The 26047-nt window shown below is 33.2% G+C and overlaps 1 protein-coding gene across 6 annotated transcripts in view; it reads left to right on the top strand.

The window, feature by feature from the left end:
- Window positions 1-26047, top strand: part of HNF4G (hepatocyte nuclear factor 4 gamma) — a 123404-nt gene that overhangs the window by 60495 nt on the left and 36862 nt on the right. Inside the window, exon 4 of one of the 6 annotated variants that reach the window (XM_045810130.2) lies at window positions 4191-4310. The exons of the other annotated variants lie outside the window; for them this stretch is intronic. The gene's annotated coding sequence lies outside the window, so the exon portion shown is untranslated. The remainder of the gene's footprint in view (window positions 1-4190; window positions 4311-26047) is intronic. 6 annotated transcript variants of the gene reach the window in all.

Genomic DNA, 26047 nt, shown 5'->3' with positions numbered 1-26047 from the left:
TTTGTAGGTCAAATGTGGTAATATATCACCAATTTCCTATTTATTACTAATAATGATAAATGAAAATAGTGGTAGAATTGCTGTGTAGTTTTTTGCATACTCTTCTACATTCCTCAAATTTTCTAAGTATTTATCATTTTCTGTAAAAAGAAGTGCCTGGGTGGCTCAGTCAGTTAAGCATCTGCCTTCGGCTCTGGTCATGATCCTAGGGTTCTGGGATCGAGCCCTGCCTCAGGCTCCCTGCTCAGCAGGGAGTCTGCTTCTCCCTCACCCTCAGTGTGCACACTCTCCCTCTCTCTCTCTCTGTCTCTCAAATAAATAAATAAATAAAATCTTTTAAAAAAAGAAAGATAATTATTAAAATCTATTCACCCCAAACTGGTGAAGCTAGATCTCAAGTCCATTTCTTTGGCACCAAATCCCAAAGAATTACCACAGAGTAAATAGACTTTGTGAAAGAGGACATCAGAGTTCTGTGTATTGCAAAGTTGATAACTGTCTCGTGATTTGGTGTACAATTGACAGCTGATCAACTTTTCTGGTTAATGTAATCCTCAATCTTTAAAATACATTTTTAAAATTTCCATTTGAAATTCTATGTAAAATCTAAGGCTGCAGAACAAGAAGCCACAGTAAGTCTGTGTCATTGAAACTCTTAATTAATGAATTGAGCTGGTTAAATACATTTCTTTATAATATACCTTTCACCTTTTCTGCTATTTTCTCTCACACTGCTAGCAATCAAATGTACAGCATTGAGTTTTAGAGACACATGTTGTATTTATTACAAGCATTAGTATTCAAGATAAACTTACTTTTCAAAAGGTAGTTTTGTTCCTGAAACCCACCCAAGATTTCAGAATGTTTTTCTATAGTTTCCATCATACTTTTTGACTTCCCTTCCCGTGATTGCTATCTTGATTGTTCCTGCTCTTGAAATAGATACAAATGAGCAAGGACTCTGAATAACAGCAGGTTCCTACCACTCTAGTTTGTTAAATACTTTTAACAGGAAAGGATAAAGTATGCTGGGATATAACATTTGATAGGCCCAACATTAGGTCATGCTGCCCGCATGCGGATCCTGATGATTGTGATAGCTGCTGGCTCCGTATAAGTCTGCTCAGGTGCCCATTATACACCGGGTCCAAAGAATCAGATGTGAATCCTAAGTGATTATACGGGGCCTGTTCTTATGTATGACTTACCAGTCTTGAATGAATGAATGAATGAATGAATGAATGGCCTGTACCCTAACTGGCTTCTTAACTTCTAGCTGTTGTTTCTTGATGATTACATTGGACTTGTTGGCCCTGACCTTATAGATGAACCTCATTGTTCTTCCTTTGCACATTGTCCTTAAAGACCAACCTTTGCCAAATTATTTCCCCTTAAAGCCCTCTACGTGTCTTAAAGTAAAACTTTCATTGTCCCTCTTAAGGGACCCCAGCATAGTTTCTCTCTGAACATTGACAGTAATTTTAATATATTTTAACAACTAGATTTAAATAACCTAACTTCGCTTTCCTTCATTGATCATATGCATGTTGAGTTTGTGTTTTGTGCAGGGGTGTGAGCTAAGCCTTGAAAGGGAAGACAAAATATACTTAAACAATAGTCCTTGCCTAACAGTATTATGTACTTAAGTTAAATTAGTAATAATTTGCTATGGTTCATTTGCAAAAATCAGTCTGTATCCTTATAGATGGACCCTGGCCAAATTCAAGCAGACAACAAACAAAAATTTAAAAACCTTTTCTAGGCTTAAAATTTTAAGTCGATTTTGAAAATTCACTCTCCAAAAGTGAATTCAAAAACTGAGTAATTTAAAAATCTTATCTAACATCTCAACAATTTAAAATATGACAAAGCTTACCAACCCACTTGTTTATTCACTCACTATTTTCTGAATGATGTCAGTGCTTTAAAACTCATTTTCAAAATCTCTACTTTCTTTCATGATAATATTTACCTTGGGACACACTTCTTTTACTAATTCACAGCTCACTGTTCTTTTGCATGTAATTGTATGTTTGGATCAGCTGTTCTTTTTTTTTTCTTTTTATTTATTTTATTATACTAGTAAAATTTATAATGTGTTCTTGGCTCCAGAACCTGCCACATATAAGACTTCCAAGATAGATAGATATATCTGATCTTTTTTTTTTTTTTTAATCTTTTGATTTGTACACTGCTTTGCTCAAAAAACCTTTAATGGCCTACAATCATTCATGGAAACAAATCTCAAAATTTCTGCCTAGCTCTCTCTAAACCTCCATAATATGATCCCACTCTAAAGGTCCAATACCATTTCTCACAAATTCTTTCAAACAGCCATTACTTGCTTTCCTTTAACCGCAAAATCTTCTTTTCTTTTGTTCACCAATCAAAATTTGCACATTCTATAAAGCCTCGCTTAGAGCGAATATCTTTGATCTCTCCAATCTTCAATTATGAATTGTCCTCTGAATTTCAGAAGTAACGAGTTAGAATAATGTAATTGCCCAGTTATTCATGCTGATTATTCTTACTAATTTTTCTCTCCACAAATAAGTTAAGACTCCTTGAGAGTAGAAAGGGTGTTTTCTATCTCTATGTCCTCAGACCCTAGCACAATGGTATTCCTCACTAAGGACCACTTGATAAGGAGTTTAGAAATGGCTTCTGTTATGCATAATTTGACAAAATTGAGTATTTGGACATTTTGAAAAATAAGCTTAGAATCATGTGATCTTAGAACTAGCTTTTAGGCATTAAAACTTTAAGCATTAGGAATCTTAAGGATTAATACAACAAATTCTTCATGGTAGAGATAAGACTGAGATTTAAATGGAGACAGTATGGATCACCCATTCCTGGTAGATTTTATCTCAGTGTCTTTGATATCCTTCCTCATTCTGTTTCCTCAGACTTTAAGCAGAATATATGTGTTGTGATGGTTTTCGTCTATTAAAAGATTTTAAAAGACAGTGTCTCATTTATGCTTTGGTCAGACAGGCAGAAACCACTTTAGGAATTTGAAGCAGGAAGGGATTAAATTCAAGAAACACAGGGCTCACCACACCATTGGAAAGCCTAGAGAAACAAAATTCAGGAAAGAAGGCTATTAGCTTTCAGGTTCGCTGCTCACTTTGGAGTCAGGGAGCTGCTGTCACTGATCAACTGAACTATCTCCAACATCAAGGTGGCTGAGTTCCAGGAAAACAGCAGAGGCCTTTATAGAAACCTCTGTATGGTGAAGCCCAGACATTTAGTTGCTTCCTACTGCTACATGAGCAATAGCTTCTGCATCTCGTCCCCCTTCTAAACGTTATGCGAGTGTCTAAATGCCAGAATCTGAACCGGAAAAAGAAATTTATTCTTATATTTGCATCTTATTAGTTCTCTATTCCAATGGTTTGATGCCTTTCCGCACACCTCAGTAGCTCACAAATGATCAATCTGCTATACACTGAACAGTAATTGATGTTATTATAATAATAGAACTGTTAGTGCTGGAAGGAACTAGAACTCGGTTGAACCCATCTTCTCATTTAAAAGATCAAAATCGCATAGCAGTGGGATTGGAGAGCCAACTTTTTAAAACCTACGTCCTTGGCTAGAGATGAAGGGTTGTCCACTACATATGGCTCTGAACCTGCCCATTGCTCTCTGCTTCCAGTCAATTTAATTTTATGACCTTCTGATTTAATGAGATAAGTACTTCTTATGCCTAATTACTTAGTGCTAAGACCACGCTTTAGTTTTATAAGACACACTTCAAAAATTGTTACTCGATCTTATCACATACGTACAGACTAAAAAGGAGTTAAGACTATTCATTGCTGTTTCACGATGAGATCACCATTTTATCTGATGACTTACAAACGGGAAAGTTGACCAATAAATCTATTTAATCAGATCTCTCAATGTTGCGAATGTTCCTCCTGGTAGCCAGATATTATAAGTCTATTGTGGCCACTTCTCATTTTTACTTGTTGTTCTGGATGGAACTTGCTGTGGCACTAGGGCTTTCTTAAGAATAAACCATTCCAAAATCACACTGTTATTATAGGTTGCTTTGTCCTCAGGCTTTCTAGTATTCCTTTTGGGCTATTGGTCTTTCAACATGCAGTTAGGGGATTAAAGTAAATCATTTAATCCATGCAGCATGTCACTCAATAGTATACTTTTGGAAATTGTTTCCACAGGAGCACCAGTGAAAGCAGCCAGTCTGAGATATTGACACTATAGAAAAAACTGACAGCTTACTCCTTGTATTGATTCTACTCTTCTCTACAAATATAGACTCCGTTCCCTACCACAGCCTTGTAAGTGGTGACTGCTGAGGTTTCTAAATTGCTTTGTAAATTATTTATTACTTGACACCTTGTAAAGACCTCTTTTCTTCTTGTCTGACTTGCTTGTGATTTCTAAGGTCTCATATATATTGAAAGGTCTCAGTGTATACTGACCATACCTTCCTATAGAACTGTTCTTATTACTTTATGTTGGAAATATGACTTGTTCTACCATATTATAATCATACCTTTTGTTCATTCTTATTTCTGATACGTTGTCTACAAATCGTCATAAATGCTCATTTACATATGCTCCCCACTGAACACTGGACAGGCTGGCAATTCAGAGCCTGGCACTGGGTTAAAATATTTGAAGGGCATTTATGTAATGTTGGAGGGAACAGCTTTTATTAGTAAAAATGGTTTATTAGATCAGATAGGTACACATTTATTTCACGTACACTGATATAGTAGAGCCAGTGTTCTGAAAAAATTTGCGGATGCTTTTTAAAAAATTATTCTCTTCTTACTTCAGTTTTCTTTTGTGATTCTGTGTACCATAAAATTTTCAATGTTTATAATATAGATAATAAAAAGCAGACTTTTGTGTCGAGTAAAGCAGGTAGTTTGAAGATTGTGACTGCCTACTTTTAACTGTCTGAAATCATACACATGTAAAAATACACAACAGAAAAAGGTTTGTGCTTAACAATATGAGTTTCTTCCTCCTTTTCTCCCTGGTTTCCTACATTGGTAGGCTCAGGACTACTGTACACTTCATGAATTAGGGCTGGAGTTATTGTAGCACCCCTTATGGTTTGGAAATTCAAGAAGCTTCTTGTTCCATCCATTCCTTAAAATTCCTTTGATTATGTCTGAAGAGTATGGACTTTTCAATGTCATCTCCACCGTTTACGAGCTTTTGTGACTTGAAGAAAGTAACTTAGGCTTTGTACATAACCGTTTCTTCTATAAAATGAAATGATAGTAGTAATAATAATAACAACAACAACAATAATAACAACAACTACCCAAAGGGTGATTGGAAGAATAAATGTGATAATATAGAGTCTTAGAACAAGCTCATATTAGGTATCTATCATGGTTATGACATAACTGGTAGGTAATTTTGCTAAAGAATTTAATTTTATGCTGTTCATATTTTTATAAAATACCCATAGATACTTGTCGAGAATGAAGAAAATACGCAGTGAATACTGGTACATTAAAGCCATAGCATCTTTTAGGAAATTTTTTTCTAATTATAGAAATTTAAGGAGCTTGGAAACATACTTGTAAGATCACTGGAATTTCTCAATGAAATCAGAAATACAAATCTGTTGGAAGACACAGGTTTAGATCCATTATGAAGATTTACAAGCAGAGGAAGTCAGCTATTTCCAGACACACTGCTGTGGGCAAGAGAGAACAGGAAAAGCAAAGCTGGAAACCAGCAAGCGTCTTTAGAGAATGAGGCCATTATAGCCATACATGTCAAGCCTGTTTCAGTGATATTCTTCCCAGGCAAAGTTTGGTCCAGGGCAATGCTGATTTTCTTGTCCACTGCTTTGTGACAGCATATATTGTTATGACCTTGTTTCATTCTTTCCCTGCATACTTTAATGGCAATTGCTTTTAAAATGAGTTGTCTGTACCTATTTTCATACTTTACTTCTGGCTTGGAATACTTGTTTCTTAAAATTGTTTCAATGTTTCAAGGTCCAGCTAAGGTGCCACCTTCCCTATAATCTGTCCCTATAGTTCCCACCCACTTGTTTCTTTTCTTTCTGAAGTCTTTCGGCCTTGATACTATGAATCACCCTAGCCATCATCTGAGATTAGATACCATCCTATTTGGTTAACTAATTATTTATTGTAAAACTGTTCTTCCAGCTAGAAACATGTAAGGCAAGGAAGATTCTTTTACTATCCCTTCAGTCGCTACATAATGGAAGATGAAAAGGAGAACTGAAAAGCTGGTTAAACCAGAGAGTATTTTCAGATAAAATGCGCATTCTAGCACTAAACTGAAGCTTTCTAGTAATCCTCTATGTTGTGCAACATTTTACATACATATCCTACTGTCACCTAATCATAACTGACCTTACCACACTGCTTGAGCTATTACATAAAGCTTTCACATAATTTATTTTTCAAACAATTTTATGAGATGAATCTTATCCTCATTTTGCAGAGAAGGACCAGAGCCCACAAGAGGTTATGTGATTTGTTCTGTGTTGCGCTGAAGTCCCTTGCTTTTCTGTCAATCCCAGCTGACCTCACATAGTGGCTCCGTCATCCTCACGATAACCACATGAGGAAGGCCAGAAAGACATTTTCTAGCTTTGATTAGTAAGCAATGAGGCTGATTTCTCTTGAGAAAAAGTGAGAGAATAACTACCCATCCTAAGCAGTCTCTGCCTGTTCCCTTTTGGAGGCAGGAGAGGTGGGGGCAGTTCTCTGAATAAGATTGGTTTGACACAAAAAAACAGGTGGTAGCCTGCAGACTTACTAACTGTGAGAGATGCATGACAGAACAGAGTTGGGACATGATTTAAAACATATATATAATATGTACGTATATATATATATATACACACATACACACACATATATTCAGATATATATAATACTAAAATATTAAAATATATGTGAAAACATGTATATCTATTTCTATTTTTAAAAATAAACTGAGGCATATTAAAAATTTTAAGACTTTATTTGAGCAAAAATCAGTTCCTTCCTACTAATTTCTTTAAGCCTGATTATGTTTTTATTGTGATTCATTTCCAAAAGAAATTTGAAAATTTGTCCCAAGTAATTAGGAGTATTTTAAGCAGATTTGTCCCAAGTAATTAGGAGTACATTGCAGATATAGATATCAATGTCAAATAATAGAATGACCACCCTCACTATAAATATTTTACAAAGGTGAGGTTTCCAAGCAACATCCCATTGATATTTAAATTATAATATTTATTAGGGTTACTAACTAAATGATTATAAACTTTGAGTTCATTCATGAAAATTCATTGAGTCCATACTTCGTTGAAAAAATTGTGGGAAAATCCAAGTTATATAAAACATTGATCCTTTCTGCAAAAAACAGAGCGCAATGAGGCTATGAACATGTATTCAATAAAGTAACAGACAGCATGAAAATAAATGATATAATAAAGTCAGACGAAGTGTTTTTGCAAGGAGTGAGGAAAAAGCATTCCCTGTGTTTCCAGTACACACGCACATACACACACACACACACACACGCACACACACACAGAGCTGACAATGTAGAAGGAGTCAAAGGAAAAATGATGTGGTAGATAAGTGAAAATTTAAGTCATTTTTATTGCCTAAAGTAATGAGACGAACATTAATAAGGTTTTTATTATAGTTGCATAAATTGGGCTTTAATTTGTGACCATTGAGAATACTGCTACTGACTGGAGATTGAATTTGTTTTTATTGAATGTAATAAATAAAGATTGTACATTCAAATATCATGAATCATGTGTATTTAGAAACAATTTTATCAAGTGCAGGTACTATGACTTATTAATCCTTGAAATTATTGCCTAGATTAGTGCCTAGAACATAAAAGTGGTCATTAATTTTTTTGAATGAACAAATGGTGGTAAAATGTAATATTTGAAAGGACTAAATTTAAGATAATGTCATTTAACTCAGCATATGTAGAAATAAACATGCATTCAAATACAAAATCGTAGAAAAATGTTTTAGTTTAACAATAAACATCTACCTTAAAAGGTGACAGTAGCAATTTTTATTTAAATTGATTGTAAATTATGGCCTGCCAGTTACGTACAAGGTAATGTTTTTGGTGGTAAGGAAACTACAGAGTTTCATGAAGTTTCATCTCCATCAATGAATAATTATGATCCAGTAAGAAGCTAGTATATGTCATCAAATAACAAAAATCAAGGACAGAATGAGATGAGTATCATAGAAGAGGGGGGAAGGTGGTGATTCGGGAGCGAAATGAATTTATGCCCATTTTATTCATACTTGTGTGACTGACACAGATTATATTTTAAAGATTTGAAGATTGAACAGTGTCCTCCTACCCCTCTCATCTCGTCCTCTTCTTTGAAATCATCAACAATAGTATTTCATATCACTCAAAGTCATACAGAAAACTCTTATATAATTATACTATCTCTGAATCTCCATTTGTGATATCCCCAGGTGGTGGCATTCTCTATTAATCACTTTTGTTACAGTTGTTAAAAATAGGAAGATATTCTTAAACAGGACTTTAAAGTATTAACCATTAATATGACTGTTGGCCTCAGAAATCACTATGCTCAGGAGGTGGCCAGTCCCCCAGCGTGCTGTCCACTTTGGAATTTGTATAAGGCAGGCACAATAGCTTACATAAAGAAAAAACATTTCACATTTTTCATAATGAAGTAATATATACAAATGTATTACATATACCGTGTAAAGAAAAATACTAAAATAGGCACAGGATAGCCATCTCCCTACCTAAGAAATAGAATATTATTAATATTTTTATATTTTCTTCTCTGCCCCTTTTATTTATCAATTGCATACCCCCTTCCTCCTCAACAAAGCCTTGAATTTTCTGAACTTTTGTATTTGTAAGGATGTTCTATTAATAATGTATAATTGAAAGACATATAAATACCCACAGGAAAAGGTAATAATATCAAAACTAACATGTAAAATCTGTTAATTCTTCAAAAATAGCTTTATATTTAAATCCAATTTTAATATTGTAAGTGATAATGCAGAAAATGTGGAAGGTACAGAAAATTATTCACAAGATAAAACTAAATTTACAATAAAATGTACTTAAAGGTAATTATTTTTGAAAAGATTATTCTAATCACTGTTAGTCTTCATTCTTTTGATTTTTGTCATGAACTCTACCTGACACTTACTGGCAGTGTTCTAAAAGCTTCCTGAATATATCTTAGTATTCTAATTTCTTTTCAACTTTGTTGATGTTACATTACCTTCACAACACTTAGCATATTTTATTTTCCCTGCAGCCTTCAACTATTAGCTAGTCACAAAAAACGTTCGCTATTACTATAGTTTCTCTTAGAACGTTCGCTATTACTATAGTTTCTCTTAGAACATTCGCTATTACTATAGTTTCTCTTAGAACATTTTTAGCCTCCTAATTATTTTGTGTGAATTCTGTGCCAGAATTCTCCATCACTTAACTTTAAGAAGGGTTATTCTCAAATGTTAGAATTCTTAAAGACACTCGTACCTGTTACTACCATTTAACTTTTAAAAAGGGAGAACCTGCCCTGCAAAGTTCAAAACTGATGTTACAACACTTCATAACTGTCATGAAAGAGTTCCTGCAACATTTGGCTTTTGTTTCCCAAAAATCAACGGGACTTAATGTTACTGCAATCAGAAAAGTAGGGCGAAGATACAGAAAACATAGAAACAATGTCATGTGGAAATTATACTATAATGGAGCAATATCAAATATATAATTACTACATGTGTAAATGACATTACAATAAGTGTAGAAAAAGTTGTGCTTGTCTCAGATAACCTGCAGAATATTTTGTGACTATGAGAATTGGAGTTTTAGGGAAAATCTAAAGCAGTGTCTACTAGATTTTGACATGTTGTCTTATCAACCAAATACAAATTTTGTTGTAGAGGGTACATGTTCTCGGTTCCCGTGACCTATGATTCAGAATAGCCTGGTTAAATAGCGTCCACAGCCCTTTGCTTGCTTGCTACTAGATTTGAATAGGTTTATAAATGCTGTGTCGATGAGAAGGGTGTAGTGACTGAGAACCAAACAGAGCTATGTATTTTTATTTGAATCTACGTTAAAGCCATCCACATTTTCTCAGGTACATAAAAAAAACTATTTTAAACAAATCTGTCCCTTCTGTTGGCAGAATGAAATGCTTTTGTGTTTGTGTGTTGTTAAAACATATTTAACTTTAGGGGTGCCTGGGTGGCTCAGATGATTAGGCGTCTGCCTTCAGCTCAGGTCATGATCTCTGGGTCCTGGGATCGAGTCCCACATCGGGCTCTCTGCTCAGCAGAGAGCCTGCTTCTCCCTCCCCCTCTGCCTCTCCCCACCACTTGTGCTTTCCCTCTCTCTCAAATGAATAAATCTTTAAAAAAAAACCTATTTAACTTTATTAGGCATAGGACGTCACGTCTGATTCCTTATAGAAAGAATTTCTAACTGTGAACATAATACAGAAATTAAAAGAGGAATAAATGTCAGTAAACAATATACCTAATAAATAAGACAGAGGCAAAGATAGCATTGTTTCCTATAGCTATTGAAGAGGAGCACATCCTTAAAAATTCAGGGCAGAAAATCTTTATTTCATCTTAATTCCTGTTATCAAATCTATTTTCCTCCTGGTTGCTTCCTGATCTTTCCTAGGTATCTTCGTTTTCATTACAGCACTGAATCTCTCCAGATATTTCTGTGTTTCTAGCTTTTGTTACTCTGTGTTTGAATTTATTCATAAGATTCCTTAGAAATTATTGTTTTATTAAAAGAAGATTATACTATGATATGTCAGATCAATTGAGAAACTAAACTTAATTGCATTTAATATTAGCCTGGTATCTTTGTTTTTAGTTATAAAAATTTTCAAAAAATGTACACTTTAATATTTTAAATATACATATTAAAGGAGACCTCACTAAAAATTTCAAAAGAAATGTAAAGTATTCATACTGCAGGCAAACACTAAGACATTTGGGAACCACATAGGATCCTTAAATTCCATCACATAATTACTTCCATCAGAGCATCAATACATAACATAGAAAAATCATGCTTAATGCAAGAGATGCATATATACTCTTATTCAAACAACATTGTATATAAATCGAATTTCTCCAAATGATATTTTCCCAATTATGATGATTTATTTTGGAGTATACTATTCAAAAGCCATATCCACCTTTTGGATCTTCTGTGTCAAGCTAACAAATAAGAGAGAAAAAAACAATAAACTCCTCTATGAACAATTATATGCCAACAAATTTAATAACCTAGATGAAGTAAATAAATGCCTAGAAAGACACCAAGTATACAGACTGAGTCAAGAAGAAATAACAGATCTGAATAGATTTACAATAAGTAAAACATTGAATCAGTAATAAAAAACGTTCCACAAAGAAAAGCCCACAATCACATGGCTTCAATGATGAATTTTGACAAGCATTTAAAGAAGAATTAACACAAACCCTTTGAAAAACCTTCCAAAAACTGACGAGGAGGGAACACTTCTGAATTTATTCTGTGAGTTCAGTATATTACCTTTATAACAAAGCTAAACAAAGATATCAAAACAAAACTACAGACCAATAACTCCGTGAATAGACACAGAAATCCTCAACAAACTACTGGCAAACCAAATAGAAGAATGTAAAAAAAGATTATGCATCATATCAAAGTAAGATTTATCTCAGAAATGCAACAATAATCCAACATACAGGAATCAGCTACGAACAATCAATGTACAAAAGGATGAGGGACAAAACCCACATAATCATCTCAGTAGACATAGAAAAAGCACTTGACAAAATCCAACACCCTTTCTTCATAAAACTACTTAGTCTAGAAATAGAAGTGAAATTCCTCCACCTTATAAAATGCATCTATAAAAAGCCCACATCTACCATCATATTTAATACTTGAACACTGAAAGTGTTTCCCTAAATATTATGAATTAGACAAGTATGTATGTTTTTGAGACTTTTATTTAACATCTTATTGGAGCTTCTAGCCCGGGCAAAAAGGCAAAAAGGCCAAACAAACAAACAAAAAAAAACCCAAACTGCGTCCAGATTGAAAAGGAAGAAGTAAAAGTATCTCAATTTGCAGATCATGATGCTGTGTATAGATAATTCCAAGGAATCCCCAAAAAGCTATTAGAGCAAATGTGAGTTAAATTTAGTTATGGGGGGCACCTGGGTGGCGTAGTCATTAAACATCTGCCTTCGGCTCAGGGTGTGATCCTGGCGTTCCGGAATCGAGCCCCACATTAGGCTTCTCCGCTAGGAGCCTGCTTCTTCCTCTCCCACTCCCCCTGCTTGTGTTCCCTCTCTCGCTGGTTGTCTCTCTCTCTGTCAGATAGATAAATAAATAAATAAATAAATAAATAAATAAATAAATAAATAAATAAATAAATCTTTAAAAAAAATTGGGTTATGGGACACAGGACCAATATAAAAAAATAAGTTGTGTTTTTATGCACCAGCACTGAACAAACCAAAAATGAAATTAGGACAACAGTTCTGTTAACTATAGCATTAAAAGAATAAATATAAAGAGTAAGCTAAATGAAAGAGCATAAGACTTATACACTAAAAACTCTAAAGCATGATTACAAGAAATTGAAGAAGACCTAAATAAATGGAAAGACATCCCATGTTCATAGTTAAGAAGACTTAATATTATTAAGATGGATCAAATTGATCTACTGATTCAACACAATTGTAACACATTCTAGTTATCTTTTTTTTTTTTTTTTGGCAGAGCTAGACAAGGTGATTCTAAAATTCTTATGGAAGTACAGGGGCTTTAGAATAGACCAAACAATCTTGAAAAAAAGAACATAGAAAGACCCAGCTGTTTGACTTCAGAACTGTGGTATATATACAATAGAATATTACTCAGCCCCCGAAGAATGGAATCTTGCAGGTGAGCCTAGAGGGTATAAAGCTAAGTGAAATAAGTCAGTCAGAGAAAGGCAAATACCATATGATCTCACGCATATGTGGGATTTACAAAACAAAACAAATGAACAAAGGAAAAAGAGACCAAAAACCAAACCAAACCAACCAACCAGACTCTTAAATACAGAGATTGAATTAGTGGTTACCAGAAGGGAGGTGGGTGAAATAGATAAAGGGGATTAAGAGTATTATCTTTGTGAGCACTGAGAAATGTATAGATTATTGAATCACATGTTGTACCCCTGAAACTAACACTGTATGTTAATTATACTTGAATTTAAAAAAATGTTAAAAAAAATAGACTGTAGATACTGGCATAAAAATAGATACATAGATCAGTGAAAAAAGAATGAGAGTCCAGATAAAAACCATACATTTCTGGTCAATTGATTTTGACAAGGACACCAAGACAATTTATTGGGAAAAGAATGGTCTCTTCAACAAATGGTGTTGGGACATTTGGAAATTAATATGCAAAAGAATGAAGTTGAAACCCTGCATAACACTATGTCCAAAAATTAACTTAACAATGATCAATGCCCTAAATATGGGAGCCAAAACTGTAAAACTATCAGAGGAAAACATAGCTTTACATCCTCATGATCTTGGATTACGCAATGAATTCTTAGATATGACACTAAAAGCACCAACAAAAGGAAAGAAAAACAAAACAACTAACAATAACAAAAAATAAATTGGACTTCACCAAAATTAAAAACCTTTGTGCTTCAAAGGACACAAGAAAGTGAAAAAGTATCCCACAGAGTGGAAGATAGATTTGCAAGTCATGTATCTGATAAGAGTTTAGTATTCAGAATAAAGAACTCTTATACTGCAGTATATTATACAAAAGCCAATTACAAATGGGCAAAGGATTTGATTAGAGGTTTCTGCAAAGAACATATGTAAATAGCCAATAAGAATATGAAAAGATGCTCATCGTCATTAGTCATTAGGGAAATGCAATTTAGAACAATAATGAAATAGAATTCACATCTACTATGATGGCTGTAATGAAAAAGACAATAGCAAGTGTTGGCAAGGATATGGAAAAATTGAAACCTCATACACATTACTGGATGAATGTAAAAAGTTGTAGCTGTTCTAGGAAAAAGTTTGGCAGTTCTCAAAAAGTTAAATGTATAGCTATCATATCACTCAACTCCACTCCCAGGTATGTACCCCAGAGCATTTAAAATATATATTCATATAAAAAAATTATATATCAGTGTTCATAGCAACATTATTCTTAATAGACAAAAAGTGGAAACAATTCAAATTTTCACCAATGGATGAATGAATAAACAAAATGGGGCATATATTAAATAGAGTATTATTAAATCATAAAAGGAATGAAGTACTGATACATGCTACAACACGGATGTATCATGGAAACATGCTAAGTGAAAGCTATAAGATACACAAACACACAAATATTGTATAATTCCATTCATGCGAAATGTCCAGAATGGGGAAATCTAACAGAGAAAAAAACATAATTGGTAGTTTTCAGAAGCTGGTAATAAATATGAGTTTTGGGGGTGTGATAAAAATGTTCTGGAATTAGATAGTGATGGAAGTTGTACAAGCTTTTGAATATTATTAAAACCCTTGAATTATAAATAAATATATGTATATGAAATATATATTCATCACATGTGTACACGTATATACTTATAACATTTAATTATGTATACATGTGTGTACATGTGTATGTATGTACAATACCTGGTTTATACAAATAATTAAAGAAATGCACATGTAAACAAGGACATAATATTTCTAGTGTTCAGTTTAGCAAAAATAAAAACGTCTGATAATATTCAGTATTGATGAGGTTGTGAGGTATTCTGTTACCATATAGTGTTGGGGTGAGCATAAATTATTAGAATCACTTTGAAGTAATTTGAATTCTCTCAAAAAAAAAAATCTTTGCCTGTCTCCACAAAAACACACATTGTTACGAAAGATGTTTGAGGTTGTTCATGATAACATTATCTGTAATAGGAAACCCCTGGGGACAACCTAATTGCCCACTGGACGAGTGGTCACCCACTAGAGGATGATATGGAAACATGTCCTGGATATATTCTCAAGCAAAAAAGACATTTGTAGGACATAATGTATATTATTATTTATTTGTATTTTTTTAAAGATTTTATTTATTTATTTGTCTGAGAGAGAGAGCACAAGTAGGGGGAGTGGCAGGCAGAGAGAAAAGCAGGCTCCCCGCTAAGGAAGGAGCCCAGTGTTGCGTTCCTATCCCAAGACCCTGGGATCATGATCTGAGCCAAAGGCAGATGCTTAACCAACTGAGTCACCTAGGTGTCCCTATTAATTGTATTTTACAAGTACACAAACATACTATACACACACAGTTTTTCTACACATGGACTTTCTCTGGACAGACGCACAATAACTCAAAAATAGTGGTTGAGCCACTAGGAAGGGCAATTTAGGATCTGGAAGGAGGGGGAGATTACTTTCCATAAAGAAAACATCATAGGTAAATAACTATCAAGTATTTGAAGAAATTTCATGTGGTAAACGAAAGAATTGGTTAAGAGAATGGACTTTGACATTATGTAGCCCTATTTTTGTGTTCGATTTTGTTACTGAATTCATTTTGGGCAATTACTTAAACTTTCTATGCCTCAGTGTTCTCATAAAATAAAGGAAAAATGATGGGCACCTACAGAGCTACTGTAGGTATTAAATAAACACGGAATGTAAAGTAACACCAGGCCTGGCAAAGAGTAATCGTCTAATAAATGCTATGTAATATTTTTATTAGCAATAGTAGTAGCTCAGAATGATTGAATGTATGGAGGTTTTGGCTTCCAGGGAGAGATGTTGTCAAGATATTCTCGCAGTAGCCGCTGATCTGGATCAGTTTCCTATTCATGGTGCCATGACAAGCTGATGTGTTATACTTATTGTGTGTTTTGTGAGTAATTTGTTTCTTATGATACTTTACCAGAGTTAGAGGATTGTTTATGTTAGAACTGAATCATTACTGTGCCTGTAAAGACTGTCTCACTCTCCTGAATTATGAAATGAATTTTTGAGTGGGAAGGAAAGGGAATTGCTGACAGCTCTGGGTGTGCCAAGGTGGGTGAATGGGAACATATGGGAAAATCATGTCGTCACAAGCTGTAACCCTTTGCTGTGGAGAGGAACTAGTTCAGAGTCAACACAAAGTTCCAAGTGATCTAAGGATCTAGGAATCATTGTAGACTATTTTCAGAATACATGAGCCTGAGTTGCCTCCATAATCCTAAAGGCCAATAAAATTCTGGGCATTATCAGGGAAGAAGACAAAATATAACTTTACCCTTTATATTAAACAGTAGCGTTTCTGCTTTTAAAATACCAGTGTGGTTCTGGTTATCAAATCTCAAGAAAGACACATTCTTAGAATGGGAATTACTAGGGCAAAGGTTATAAGCATTTTAATAGCTTTTGATATATACATGGTCATATGCATATACATGTTTGGGGGAAGGCGGTTTACATTGTTCTCAGCATTGTATGAGTCATATAGCACATATAGTGTTGTCATTTACCAAATAAGCTAATTTACTAGGCATAAAATTATATTTTGAAATGAATGTCCTTTGATTATTACCAAATTTAGACATTTTCCCATATATTAGTTTTCTATTTACAGTTCCCTTTGTCTAAATTTTATATTTATGTTCTCCTGATGACTGTTTTTTAGGTTCTTGATATTTTTTTTTACAAATTTAAATGATCTCTTATTACTTACATATAAATAACTCTGAGATCTTATACAGTGAATTATGAATTGTGGAAGCTAGTTTGAGTCTCTTATCTGCCTGATTCTATAATGTCGTGATTTTGAATCACACCTATTATATTTGGTGGGCTCTGAGTGGAAAGGAGAGTAGATATTTCTTAATTCCATTCACTAATGAAAGTGATTATAGAAATTTTACCAGAATCTGGGATATACTCAATGCTTCACACTAACTATGATTATCACTAAGTAATTTTCTTTTCAGAGGATTTTATTGGTAATTTATTAGAGTTTAGAAAGAAGGAACTAGAATTTAAATTAAAACTTGAAACAAAAAAAATAAGAAAGAAGGTCTCTGTTTTTGTAGGGTGACATTTTCTAAAAAAGATGTTAGTTTTTGGGTGTACTGATTTTACCCACTAAATATTTGATGTAGTTACTGATTGCTAAACCCAGTTCTTCTGCTAACTTGTTGGTGAACCTTTGACAAATCACTTAACCTTTTTGTTTCCTCAAGAACAAATGAAGTGTTAGTCTTAGATATCTCTATGCTCCATGCTAGCGGATTCTTTCTGATTCATTTATACTGCCCATTTCTTGCTCCCAAATACACCTTTGGAATTTCCATGTGGATTCAGGATTGTCTGTGGTGGCTTCTTCTTCTTCTTCTTTTTTTTTTTTAACCTAATTCTTTAATCCCTTTTTCAGCACAAGATAAGTAGTACAAAGATTTCAGAAGTTTGGGACTCAAAAACCACAATGTTTTGAAATTATATTCATTCACTAAAATATGGACAAAGTTAGAGCAAAATATGTAAGAACACCATCTTATCTTCAGTCTTTTTGAGTCAGTTTCACTGTCCTGTTACTCAAAAACAAACACAAACATGCTTTATGCTGGAGAGAATTATATTGCAGTTTCCATAATAGAAGCGTTGCAGAAAGTACATGATACAAGAGTTGCAAATAATACATATTCGGTGATTCTTGCCACTTGTTAAACTAATTCAAAAATCATCTGAAGAAGAATCTGATGAATTCATTTAACTCTGTTACGTTTTAAATATTTTGTAGATACACAGACTCTAAATAATTAACTCTGCTTACTACTCAGTGATTTAAGTGGAATGACCCTTGGCAGTCTGTTTATAATAACTAACACGGTGCATTTTAATTCCTGTTTTTTTTAATTGGGAAAAGACATCCCCAGAGGAGGTAAAATTGTACTTTTCAAATTGGTTAGTTTAGTGATTTTTCTCTCTTAATGAAAATGAAAGTGTTCTGCATTTTAAAAATGTGGGTGTGCTTTTAAAAATGATTATGCAAGTAATTCAAGGTCAGGCGTCTGTTCTAGGAGTTGCATCCTTTCTTTCTACCACAGTGTTTGCATCTTCTAATGTGTTAGTAACCGTATAGCTTGAAAGTTAAGTAGGTCTGAAAGTAGAGTTAGGGATTTTTATGTAAAAATCTGAATTGAAAGTTCAAACAAATACTAATTTCATAAACATGAAAGTTAAAGATAGCAAAAATAAAATCTATCATAAAATTTATAAGCAGCTTTAGTAGTTATTAAATACTAGGTTCAGTAAGCAGGGAACTCTTATCTTCCATTTTAAGTGCCTGTTTATCTTGTACTTGAACTCTTCCCTCATTTTATCCTTTGAATAACACTGTACTAAAGTGGATCTCTGATTAATATTTAAATGTACATGGGGATAAATAGGTTACCTAATCAGAGAAAATAATTAACAAGCCACCTCATTCTCCTATCCTTTAATTCCTACAAGGGAGCATATATATATATCTTGATTACTAGAATGTCATTCCCTTTGACCTCCTTTTTAATTCAAAGTTAGTAGGTTTCATGATTGAACTGCCTCACTAACACTTAATTATAGCTCCTAAATATTTTCCGAATATGCTGCTTGTGCACTGCCTTTTCCCAAATTTGACTTTTCTTCTCCTATATAATATCAAGAGATAATCTGTAAGGATTATTTTCCCCATCCAATTTTGCCAATTTTTTAGTAGGATGCAAGGCCACACAGGAGCTTAGGTGCGAAACAACTGAAATATCTTTTTGGCAAAAATAATTTTATTCGGTGATTAAAAATGAGATAGGTCTCCATGTATCAGTGTGGAATTATATTCATGTCTTGATGGTTTAACATTAGAGTTTTATTTGGGCTAAAAATTTTAATAGGCATATGAAAAGCTTACATGTATAGAAAATTCTACATTTATATGAGTATGTTGTATAGGAGAATGAGTGTTCATGAAATATATATTTCATTTATTTATACATAGATTATCTGTAGAAATGATAGATAATTACCTGTTTTTATATATAACCCATTACTTGCCTTCCTACCTATTTTATTATAGCCCTTGTCTCTATAATTCTATCACTGGGGAGTGAAATTGGGAAGGAGAAGAATTGATTTTTAAATTTTAATTTACAGTAGATTATAAAATTTGCTTTTTTAATGATCAATCTTATAAGACTTTTATAATTAAAGATGCAAGGAAAATGATAAGCATTTTTTATAAATATATTTTATAAAACTTTAATATTTATAATAAAGTTCAAAACTAGTTCAAAAGTATTAACTAATTCCATTAAAATTTAGTAATATGCTTTTAAAATAGATGGTGTTTGAAATAATTGTGAACAGAGGTGTGTCAATTTTAAGATAATTATATACTTAAGTGCTTTAAAAGAAAACATAAAAAGTAATAAATGGAATTACCAGGTTTTCGGGTAAGAAAACTAAAATGTGTGGGCAATTCAGAAGCTTTTGAATTGATTTAGGTAAAACTTATCAAAAGGATTCTATACTTCTAACATTATAAACAGAATGAGATAGTAATTTTGAAAAAAAAAAGGACAAAAATGAAAGGGGACTAACCATACTGATCTTTATCAATATTATTATAAGGCTGCAATGATGGTGTTAGTGGTAGGAATACATAGAATATTGTAACAAATAGACCAGATGGAGACTCTCTTCTATAGATAAGAAAACTCACTCTCCTGTGGTCAGTAAGATTAGGGTGGGACATCTATACCACCTTCCCTCCCCAGCAATAATTTTCAGAAACTGTTTGAGAAGGGGGCTGGACAGAGGACTTGAGCCATTTGCTAATCTTATAGATTCAAATAGGATATGTTTTCACAGGGATTTACTATATATCTATATATAAAATGCAAATTGTATATTTATTATATAGATGTTAATATATAAATATGAAAACATTTTATATAAATTAATATACATATATAAAAGCATTTATTTAAATTGAAATAAAAAAGAAGTTAGATCCCCATCTTATACCATATCCCCCAATAAATTCTAAATATATTAAATAATTAAATAAAAAATAGTTAAATAAAATAGCTAAATAAAAACAAATTAAAAATAGTTAAATAAAAAATATTTTAACTAGTTAAGGGTGTCTGGGTAGCTCATTTGGTTAAACGTCTGCCTTTGGCTTAGGTCATGGTCTGAGGGTCCTGGGATCAAACCCCACATCAGGCTCCTTGCTCAGAGGAAAGCCTGCTTCTCCCTCTGCCGCCTCTCCCCCTGCTTGTGCTCTCTCTCTGTCTCTGTGTCAAATAAATAAATAAAATCTTTAAAATATATATATTAAATAGTTAAATAAAAATGATAACTTCAGAACAATTTTAACTCTTGAGGAATAATTTTCTAGGTTTAAAATTATTTAACTATTTAAAAATTGTTTATTGAAAACACATTTTTTCAGGTATTAGGATACAACTGCAAGAAGACAAAAGTACCAGTTTTCCAAGAGCTTGGAGTCTAGCTGAAAACACAACCCAAAGTAATTACAATAACAAATGTTGATCTCATACAGGAAGAACAATGCGATGAGGGAAACAGGGAAGCTGTAACCATGTAAATACGCACGGAGGCAAGACAACCCCTGAACCGAGGAAGTCCATTAGTACTGAAGCCTAGAAGGGGAGGGGTGAGTGAAAAAAGGTGAAGTTGAGGAGGAAGACCAGCACTGAGTTGAAGTGTTTTGTAATCCATGTAGAGGAATGTGTGCTCCATTTTAAGAGCAGGGGGAAATCATTGAAGACTTTCTTTAAATTTTAATTTATTTAACCTGTAACCAAATAAAAACAAAATAGTTCCCCCATTTTTCCAACCCCTGCCAATGGCAACCACCAGTCTCTTCTCTTCTGTATCTATGAGCTTGGTCTTTGTTTGTTTTGTTTTTTAGATTCCACAGGTAAGAGAGAACATATAGTATTTGTCTTTCTCTGATTCATTTTTCTTAGCATAATGCCCTCATAAGTGGCAAGATTTCATTCCTTTTTTATGGCTGAATAATATATATATATATATGTATATAATATATAAACACACACACATATATGACATATTCGTACCTATATCTATATGTTTATCTATTGTATGTGTATTCATATATATATGATTGCAACCGTGAGAGATGAGATTGCCAGACTTTAGAGAGTATAAGACCTGACAGCTAAAACAGCCAAGATATTACAGAAAACTGGGTGTAAGTGACTATAGGGCTGACAGTGCACTTGAAGAAACACACAAATAGAAAATTAAAAGAGAGTACGTTAAAAGTGTATTTTCATTTTCATTAAAACATACAGTCATTATCTTTTGAATGAAAACTGTCTTTTAAAATGTCTGTTGTATATTTATTACAAAGTTACAGTTCACTTCTATCTCCTGCTGTTGTATTGTCTCCCTTCTCAATAACTGGTTATTAAAATTCAGTTTCGAGGCAGCAAAGCTTTTTGTCAGTGGAAAACAAAATAAGCTGTGTTTGTTAGGCTTTTCTGTAAAAGATTCTGCCCAGGAATTACAGTCGTTATGCTAGTATATTAGTTCATTTATTAAACAAACTTTTTTTAAAGATTTTATTTATTCATTTGAGAAAGAGAGAGAGCACAAGCTGGGGGAAAAGGGGAGGGAATAGAGAGAAGCAGACTCCCCACCGTGCAGGCTGCCCAGGGAAGGGCTCTATCCCAGGACCCAGAGATCATGACCTGAGCCAAAGGCAGGTAATTAACCATCTGAACCACCCAGGTGCCCCTATTAAACAAACTTTTTATGTGTGTGTTACTACCAGAGTATGGAGATACTGGGGTTATGATGATGTGTGAGATATAGCTTAGAGTATACCACAATATATTTATATGAACATTTATTTTATAATAATAAGTTTAAATAAATAATTAATGATTAAGCAGTTCTTTATAATTTCCAAAAATCTCAAGCATATGATCACGGTTGATCCTGGTAATTTTCAGAATGCTTAAATACATTATTACTATTGATTCTCATTTAAAATATTTTTAATTTTAAATGAGGACACAACCCAGGTGTAGGTCGAGATTTCCCAATCTCAGCCCTTTTGACATTTGACCTAGTAATTCTTTGCTCTGAGCCATCATCACTCTCTAAAGTATTTGCAACATCTCTGACCTGTACCCACTAGATATCAGTATCACTCCCCCTTCTCTCTCTCCCAGTTGTCACAGCCTAAGCTGTCTCCAGACATCTTCAAATATTTCCTGGGCTGGCAAAATCACCCTTCCCTGAGAACCACTGCTTTAGTTTGATGATTTTCCTAATATGCCACCTAAATTTTAGTGAAGTGGTATTTCAAAAGTGCTATTTCTTTTTTCTTTCAAGAGTGATATTTCATATAAGTTAATATAAAACTGGAGTTATGCCGTGGCTATATAATGGAAATGCTGTCACTGGAGTTTGGTTCTTGTCCTTAAATAGGTAGACAAAGTGAATTGAAGCAGAACACGAAACAGATGGCAGAAAAAAAGGGAAAGCCTTTGGAACCAGAAAGACCTGGTTTGAATTCCAGCTTTCTGTCACAGACGCAAAGGAATAATAACCTCCTTGAATCCACAGGATGATGAATTTCTCCTCCCTCATGCTTTTCTGAGATGCTAATTCAGCCTCTAGAATCAAGGATTTGAACATTATATCTCCATCATTTTCCGATAGGCTCTCTAAGTAGCCTCTAAATCCCATTACTGCAATGGCCTCTTTTTGTAGGAAAAAACAAATTTCATTTTCTTCTTCCCTCAATTATACAAAACACATTGATCCCACTGCTAGATATATAATAAACTAATTGTCCCAATATTCTGGATCCCAGTGATGAACAATAAATAAAGAAGTGAAGAGGTACCTGTGAATCTTCTTTGAGTACATTGGATGTATGGGAAAGTTCATATGTGCAGTTTCAGTATACAGGAAACTAGTAGTGTAGGAGGAACTAGTGAGTTATTGAAGTTTTCTTTTTTTTTTTTTCCGGTAGAGAGATTCAGTGAATTTTTTAAAACCTCCCCAAGATCCATAATACTGAATAGTGTACTAAACTTAGTAAAAAGCTTCCCAAGACATTTAATTAATGAAATGAATTGATTATAACTGACCAGAGAAAAATAACTCTATATATTTGCTCTTCTGTATTTTTCATAAAATTGTCAATAATGGTCACTTCTCTAAGAATATTCTTAATGGGCTGCTGTGTGTTATATAATGAAAACATTTAATAGAAGACACTTTATATGGGCTACCTTAAACTGCTAGAAATAGTAACACTTCCTTAAGATACAATCTTATAGTAGATTAATTTTTATACACTTTATTGAAGTATAATACAGATACATAAGCATAGCTTGATAAAGTGTTGCAACTATCCACTCCCACGTAGCCACAGATTAGAATTTGAACAGAGATATGAGCATCCTTTAGAAACCTGTGATATATACACACTTCACATGGGTTGACTTTCTATTAATATATTCATTAAATAAAAATTTATGTTACATGTATTATATGCATAACATTGTGCTAGGTACAATAAGGAATATGAATGACTAGGTAAGATTATAACTCTGGAAAGAATTGCTGTGAATTTGGAGACAGTAAAAGGAAACGTTAGTCACCAATTCAAAACATTCTGTAATTACATACCCAACCTCATCTTCCCCAGAGAGGAGAAAAGACTCAAGAAATTACAAGATCAGTCTCTCTGATGAAAATGATTGTCTTGAGAAACGTTTCAGCACTTAGTGTTGTATCATGAGTAGTTATGAAAACCTACCTTATATATCTGTGTCTATGATATATGATTTTTAAGTTGTTAGAGTCATTACCTTTTTTTTTATCAGAACGGTAACATTATAAAATACGTATTTTAGGAATAGTCGCCTATATACAGAATAGAATACACATAATGAAACGGATGAGGGAGAGGAAGGAGCGAGTTAAAGATTAGGAGGCTGTTGCACTAGCGCACACAGAAGGTGATTGCATCTTGAATTAGGAAGACTGAGAATGAAGAGGTAGGGATAAATGAGAAATGTGTTATTTAAGATAAATCTGACTTGGTCATTGAATTGATAAGATTAAAGTGGACTAAATTTGCGGTTAATTGTTAAGATTGTGTGTGTGTATTACTGGAAGAATAATTACACCAAGATAAAGTTAGGAAAATCAGAAAGGAAAGCTTTTTGTTTGCTGTGGGTAAATGAGTTCCACTTTATATCCACTTCATGTATAAAATTTTATATATATACATATATACATATACACACACACATATATATATATACACACACACATATATACATATACACACACACATATATATATACACACACACATATATATACATATATACACACACATGTATATATATACACACACACATATACATATATATATACACATATATATATATACACACACACATATATATACATATATACACACACACATATATACATATACACACACATATATATATATACACACACATATATATACATATATACACACACACATATATATATACACACACATATACATATATATATACACACACATATATATACACACACATATATATACATATATACACACACACATATATATACATATATACACACACACATATATACATATATACACACACATATATATACACACACATATACATATATACACACACATATATATATACATATATACACACACACATATATATATACATATATACACACACATATATACATATATACACACACACATATATACATATATACACACACACATATATATATATACACACACACATATATATACATATATACACACACATATATATATAGTTTCACAATAATAAGAGTTTGGGGATAATATTTTTGGCAATTCTAATATTCTTGGTGTAATTCTAACCAGCGACAATATCCAGAATCTTTTCCATTAATATTTCAGCCTTAATGAACAAATGTTATGATGTCCAAACTACCTCTGAAGCCTGCAAAGTCTTGAATTAAGCCACCTGATATTTCACCTCTAAACCAACTAGTTCTGTAGGCTCACCTGAGTTATTCTTTTAACTTCACAGTAACCAGATTGAAGTTTTATAATATTGTGGAAAACTTTTACTGTATAGGACAGAAAAGCGTTCTAAGGTGAAAAGGATTAATCAAAAATTAAGGTTGGCACCTGGCTGACTCAGTTGGTAGAGGATGCAACTATTGATCTCAGGGTCATGAGTTCAAGCCCCACATTGGGCATAGAGCTTACTTAAAAAACACTGAGGATATAAAATTATATTTTGCAATGGAGTAATCATTGTAATAAAAATTTGGAATCATTTCTAAATAGTGATGGTAATTTTAAATGCATGAGATTTCAAAAGAAAATAAAATAGCAAGAAGCTGAAAAATGAACATTCATGAGGTGGATAAGGAAGAGAAAAAGAGGGAGTTGCCCCACAGGTAAAGGAGGAATCAGGATAATATAATTTTAAATAAAAACAATTATTGTATTTGGTAAGTTGGGGTTAGATTTCAAGGGAAGCTAATGAAACTTCAGTTTCAAGGCACATCATTTGTGTGAGCCCCTTCTGGACCCTATCCGGGCCTTGACAGTGTGCTTCTAGAAATTTATTTCTCTTTGAGAGTCCCATCAAAACTGTACAAGTTGCAGCTCTGTGAAAAACAGATCAGACACTATACAGTTTTACTCTATAGTTTTTCCTACTTGATATTAGTTTTTACTCATTTTCATTTAAAATATAGTAGTAATACCATAAAAATTATTATGATGTGCTTTTAATGCTTAATCAAAACAATTTTTTTGCCCCTAGTATTCTGTTACAAATACTCATTTATTTAAGTTTTACATATTCATGGTTTAAGTTTTTCCAGAGGTCCCTATTTCTAACCTAA

Source organism: Ursus americanus, chromosome 9 (assembly GCF_024610735.1).
Source record: "Ursus americanus isolate L20-20 chromosome 9, mUrsAme1.1.p, whole genome shotgun sequence".
Classification (NCBI taxonomy): Eukaryota; Metazoa; Chordata; class Mammalia; order Carnivora; family Ursidae; genus Ursus; species Ursus americanus.
This window is presented reverse-complemented; position numbering and strand designations above follow the sequence as displayed.